The sequence below is a fragment of the Oncorhynchus gorbuscha genome, unplaced genomic scaffold (assembly GCF_021184085.1).
Source record: "Oncorhynchus gorbuscha isolate QuinsamMale2020 ecotype Even-year unplaced genomic scaffold, OgorEven_v1.0 Un_scaffold_599, whole genome shotgun sequence".
Classification (NCBI taxonomy): domain Eukaryota; kingdom Metazoa; phylum Chordata; class Actinopteri; order Salmoniformes; family Salmonidae; genus Oncorhynchus; species Oncorhynchus gorbuscha.
In genome coordinates this window covers 213920-221224 of record NW_025745433.1, presented here as the reverse complement: position 1 = coordinate 221224, position 7305 = coordinate 213920, and positions in this window count along the sequence as shown.

Here is a 7305-nt window from a genome sequence, read left to right as displayed (position 1 = left end):
CAGGGCGCGGGCAGTAAATGTGACCCAACAACACAGGGCGCGGACAGTAAATGACCCAACAACACAGGGCGGACAGTAAATGTGACCAACAACACAGGACAGTAAATGTCACCCAACAACACAGGGCGCGGGCAGTAAATGTGACTACCCAACAACACAGGGCGCGGGCAGTAAATGTGACCCAACAACACAGGACAGTAAATGTGACTACCCAACAACACAGGGCGCGGACAGTAAATGTGACCCAACAACACAGGGCGCGGGCAGTAAATGTGACTGCCCAACAACACAGGGAGCGGGCAGTAAATGTGAACAACACAGGGCAGTAAATGTGACCCAACAACACAGGACAGTAAATGTGACTACCCAACAACACAGGACAGTAAATGTGACTACCCAACAACACAGGACAGTAAATGTGACCCAACAACACAGGACAGTAAATGTGACTACCCAACAACACAGGACAGTAAATGTGACCCAACAACACAGGGCGCGGGCAGTAAATGTGACTGCCCAACAACACAGGGCGCGGACAGTAAATGTGACTACCCAACAACACAGGACAGTAAATGTGACTACCCAACAACACAGGGCGCGGACAGTAAATGTGACCCAACAACACAGGACAGTAAATGTGACTACCCAACAACACAGGGCATGGACAACAACACAGTAAAAATGTGACCCAACAACACAGGACAGTAAATGTGACTACCCAACAACACAGGCAGCGGGCAGTAAATGTGACCCAACAACACAGGGAGCGGACAGTAAATGTGACCCAACAACACAGGACAGTAAATGTGACAACACAGGGCGCGGACCCAACAACACAGGGCGCGGGCAGTAAATGTGACTACCCAACAACACAGGGCGCGGGCAGTAAATGTGACCCAACAACACAGGACAGTAAATGTGACTACCCAACAACACAGGACAGTAAATGTGACTACCCAACAACACAGGGCGCGGACAGTAAATGTGACCCAACAACACAGGGCGCGGACAGTAAATGTGACTGCCCAACAACACAGGACAGTAAATGTGACTACCCAACAACACAGGGGCGGACAGTAAATGTGACCCAACAACACAGGGCGCGGACAGTAAATGTGACCCAACAACACAGGGCAGTAAATGTGACTACCCAACAACACAGGACAACAACACAGTAAATGTGACCCAACAACACAGGACAGTAAATGTGACCCAACAACACAGGACAGTAAATGTGACCCAACAACACAGGACAGTAAATGTGACCCCAACAACACAGGACAGTAAATGTGACTGCCCAACAACACAGGACAGTAAATGTGACTGCCCAACAACACAGGGCGCGGGCAGTAAATGTGACCCAACAACACAGGGCGCGGACAGTAAATGTGACCCAACAACACAGGACAGTAAATGTGACCCAACAACACAGGACAGTAAATGTGACCCAACAACACAGGGCGCGGACAGTAAATGTGACAGTAAATGTGACTACCCAACAACACAGGGCGCGGGCAGTAAATGTGACCCAACAACACAGGACAGTAAATGTACCCAACAACACAGGGCGCGGACAGTAAATGTGACCCAACAACACAGGGCGCGGGCAGTAAATGTGACACAGGACCCAACAACACAGGGAGCAGTAAATGTGACTACCCAACAACACAGGACAGTAAATGTGACTACCCAACAACACAGGACAGTAAATGTGACTACCCAACAACACAGGACAGTAAATGTGACCCAACAACACAGGGCGCGGGCAGTAAATGTGACTGCCCAACAACACAGGGCGTGGACAGTAAATGTGACTACCCAACAACACAGGACAGTAAATGTGACTACCCAACAACACAGGGCGCGGACAGTAAATGTGACCCAACAACACAGGGCGTGACAGTAAATGTGAAACAACACAGGACAGTAAATGACTACCCAACAACACAGGGCGTGGACAGTAAATGTGACCCAACAACACAGGACAGTAAATGTGACTACCCAACAACACAGGGCGCGACAGTAAATGTGACCCAACAACACAGGACAGTAAATGTGACCCAACAACACAGGACAGTAAATGTGACTACCCAACAACACAGGACAGTAAATGTGACCCAACAACACAGGACAGTAAATGTGACCCAACAACACAGGACAGTAAATGTGACCCAACAACACAGGACAGTAAATGTGACCCAACAACACAGGGCGCGGACAGTAAATGTGACCCAACAACACAGGGCGCGGACAGTAAATGTGACCCAACAACACAGGGCGCGGACAGTAAATGTGACTGCCCAACAACACAGGGGGCGGACAGTAAATGTGACCCAACAACACAGGGCGCGGACAGTAAATGTGACTGCCCAACAACACAGGACAGTAAATGTGACTACCCAACAACACAGGGGGCGGACAGTAAATGTGACCCAACAACACAGGGCGCGGACAGTAAATGTGACCCAACAACACAGGACAGTAAATGTGACTACCCAACAACACAGGACAGTAAATGTGACTACCCAACAACACAGGGCGCAGACAGTAAATGTGACCCAACAACAAGGGCACAGGGGGCGGACAGTAAATGTGACCCAACAACACAGGGCGCACAGGACAGTAAATGTGACTGCCCAACAACACAGGACAGTAAATGTGACTACCCAACAACACAGGGGGCGGACAGTAAATGTGACCCAACAACACAGGGCGCGGACAGTAAATGTGACCCAACAACACAGGGCAGTAAATGTGACTACCCAACAACACAGGACAGTAAATGTGACTACCCAACAACACAGGGCGCGGGCAGTAAATGTGACCCAACAACACAGGGCGCGGACAGTAAATGTGACCCAACAACACAGGACAGTAAATGTCACCCAACAACACAGGGCGCGGACAGTAAATGTGACAACACAGGGCGCGGACAGTAAATGTGACCCAACAAAACAGGGCGCGGACAGTAAATGTGACCCAACAACACAGGACAGTAAATGTGACTACCCAACAACACAGGGCGCGGACAGTAAATGTGACCCAACAACACAGGGAGCGGGCAGTAAATGTGACTGCCCAACAACACAGGGGGCGGACAGTAAATGTGACCCAACAACACAGGACAGTAAATGTGACTACCCAACAACACAGGGCGCGGGCAGTAAATGTGACCCAACAACACAGGACAGTAAATGTGACTACCCAACAACACAGGGCGCGGACAGTAAATGTGACCCAACAACACAGGGCGCGGGCAGTAAATGTGACTGCCCAACAACACAGGGAGGACAGTAAATGTGACAACACAGGACAGTAAATACCCAACAACACAGGACAGTAAATGTGACTACCCAACAACACAGGACAGTAAATGTGACTACCCAACAACACAGGACAGTAAATGTGACCCAAGAACACAGGACAGTAAATGTGACTACCCAACAACACAGGACAGTAAATGTGACCCAACAACACAGGGCGCGGGCAGTAAATGTGACTGCCCAACAACACAGGGCGCGGACAGTAAATGTGACTACCCAACAACACAGGACAGTAAATGTGACTACCCAACAACACAGGGCGCGGACAGTAAATGTGACCCAACAACACAGGACAGTAAATGTGACTAAATGTGAACAACACAGGGCGCGGACAGTAAATGTGACCCAACAACACAGGACAGTAAATGTGACTACCCAACAACACAGGGCGCGGACAGTAAATGTGACCCAACAACACAGGACAGTAAATGTGACCCAACAACACAGGACAGTAAATGTGACTACCCAACAACACAGGACAGTAAATGTGACCCAACAACACAGGACAGTAAATGTGACCCAACAACACAGGACAGTAAATGTGACCCAACAACACAGGACAGTAAATGTGACCCAACAACACAGGGCGCGGACAGTAAATGTGACCCAACAACACAGGGCGTAAATGTGACGGACAGTAAATGTGACCCAACAACACAGGGCGCGGACAGTAAATGTGACTGCCCAACAACACAGGGGGCGGACAGTAAATGTGACCCAACAACACAGGGCGCGGACAGGACAGTAAATGTGACTGCCCAACAACACAGGACAGTAAATGTGACTACCCAACAACACAGGGGTGCGGACAGTAAATGTGACCCAACAACACAGGGCGGACAGTAAATGTGACCCAACAACACAGGACAGTAAATGTGACCCAACAACACAGGACAGTAAATGTGACTACCCAACAACACAGGACAGTAAATGTGACTACCCAACAACACAGGGCGCAGACAGTAAATGTGACCCAACAACACAGGGGGCGGACAGTAAATGTGACCCAACAACACAGGGCGCGGACAGTAAATGTGACTGCCCAACAACACAGGACAGTAAATGTGACTACCCAACAACACAGGGGGCGGACAGTAAATGTGACCCAACAACACAGGGCGCGGACAGTAATTGTGACCCAACAACACAGGGCAGTAAATGTGACTACCCAACAACACAGGGCGCGGACAGTAAATGTGACTACCCAACAACACAGGGCGCGGACAGTAAATGTGACCCAACAACACAGGACAGTAAATGTGACCCAACAACACAGGACAGTAAATGTGACTGCCCAACAACACAGGACAGTAAATGTGACTACCCAACAACACAGGGCGCGGGCAGTAAATGTGACCCAACAACACAGGGCGTAAATGTGACGGGACAGTAAATGTGACCCAACAACACAGGACAGTAAATGTCACCCAACAACACAGGGCGTAAATGTGACTGCCCAACAACACAGGGCTGCCCGGACAGTAAATGTGACTGCCCAACAACACAGGGCCCGGACAGTAAATGTGACTGCCCAACAACACAGGGCCCGGACAGTAAATTTGACCCAACAACACAGGACAGTAAATGTAAATGTTGACCCAACAACACAGGACAGTAAATGTGACCCAACAACACAGGGCCCGGACAGTAAATGTGACCCAACAACACAGGACAGTAAATGTGACAGTAAATGTGACCCCAACAACACAGGACAGTAAATGTGACTACCCAACAACACAGGACAGTAAATGTGACCCAACAACACAGGACAGTAAATGTGACTGCCCAACAACACAGGGCGCGGGCAGTAAATGTGACCCAACAACACAGGACAGTAAATGTGACTGCCCAACAACACAGGGAGCGGGCAGTAAATGTGACTACCCAGCAACACAGGGAGCAGGCAGTAAATGTGACCCAACAACACAGGACAGTAAATGTGACCCAACAACACAGGACAGTAAATGTGACCCAACAACACAGGACAGTAAATGTGACCCAACAACACAGGAAGCGGGCAGTAAATGTGACCCAACAACACAGGGTGCCAGGTCCAGAAAATACACACCTCTACCTAAACGCTCACACGTAACACTAAGATAATCCCTCACAAAACAAGGGCGGGTACACGCACTTTAAATAAGGAAGCTCATTAAGCCATACAACAGGACACAGGTGAAACTAATAAGACAAAACAAACAGACAAACGAAAAAGAGATCGGTGGCGGCTAGGAGGCCGGTGACGCCCGAACAGTCAGGGGAGACAACTTCGGCGGAGGTCGTGGCATGTTTACACCAAGGTCGGTGCTTGACATAGTAGTGGGAAAGCTATCAACAGGGATGGGCCTGGAGGACAGAGGGGGAACAGGGGATGGAGGAGGGTGACGGAGGGGGAACAGGGGATGGAGGAGGGTGACGGAGGGGGAACAGGGGATGGAGGAGGGTGGAACGGGGAGGGGGGGTGAACAGGGGATGGAGGAGGGTGACGGAGGGGGAACAGGGGATGGAGGAGGGTGACGGAGGGGGAACAGGGGATGGAGGAGGGTGACGGAGGGGAACAGGGGATGGAGGAGGGTGGGCCTGGAGGGGGACGGAGGGGGGGAACAGGGGATGGAGGAGGGTGACGGAGGGGGAACAGGGGATGGAGGAGGGTGACGGAGGGGGAACAGGGGATGGAGGAGGGGGAACAGGGGATGGAGGAGGGTGACGGAGGGGGAACAGGGGATGGAGGAGGGTGACGGAGGGGGAACAGGGGATGGAGGAGGGTGACGGAGGGGGAACAGGGGATGGAGGAGGGTGACTGAGGGGGAACAGGGGATGGAGGAGGGTGACGGAGGGGGAACAGGGGATGGAGGAGGTTGACGGAGGGAGAAGCTAGGCTTGGTTTCCTCATCTACACTCTTAGAAAGAAAGGTGCTATTTAGAACCGAAAAGGGATATTCACCTTTTTGTTTCCAGGTAGAACCCTTTTGGTTCCAGAAGGAACACTTTTGGTTCCAGAAGGCTCCCTTTTGGGTTCCATGTACAACCCTTTTCACAGAGGGTTCTATTTGGAACCAAAAAGGGTTCTCTTATGGGAACAACAGAAGAAGACTTTTGGAACCCTTTTTTTCTAACAGTGTGCTGTATAAAGTAGAGGGGGAGCAGAGGTTGGGGGAGGAGGGGAACGGGGGAACAGGGGATGGAGGAGGGGAACAGGGGATGGAGGGGGAGCAGAGGTTGGGGGAGGAGGGGAACGGGGGAACAGGGGATGGAGGAGGGGAACAGGGGATGGAGGGGGAGCAGAGGTTAGGGGAGGAGGGGAACGGGGGAACAGGGGATGGAGGAGGGGGACAGGGGATGGAGGGGGAGCAGAGGTTGGGGGAGGAGGGGAACGGGGGAACAGGGGATGGAGGAGGGGAACAGGGGATGGAGGGGGAGCAGAGGTTGGGGGAGGAGGGGAACGGGGGAACAGGGGATGGAGGAGGGGAGCAGAGGTTGGGGGAGGAGGGGAACGGGGGAACAGGGGATGGAGGAGGGGAACAGGGGATGGAGGGGGAGCAGAGGTTGAGGGAGGATGGAGGAGGGGAATAGGGGATGGAGGGGGAGCAGAGGTTGGGGGAGGATGGAGGAGGGGAACAGGGGATGGAGGGGGAGTAGAGGTTGGGGTAGGATGGAGGAGGGGAACAGGGGATGGAGGGGGAGCAGAGGTTGGGGGAGGATGGAGGAGGGGAACAGGGGATGGAGGGGGGAGCAGAGGTTGGGGGAGGATGGAGGAGGGGAACAGGGGATGGAGGGGGAGCAGAGGTTGGGGGTGGATGGAGGAGGGGAACAGGGGATGGAGGGGGAGCAGAGGTTGGGGGAGGATGGAGGAGGGGAACAGGGGATGGAGGGGGAGCAGAGGTTGGGGGAGGAGGGGAACGGGGGATGGAGAGGGGAGCAGAGGTTGGGGGAGGAGGGGAACAGGGGATGGCTTGGGTCCTTATAGAGTAGGATGGATGGG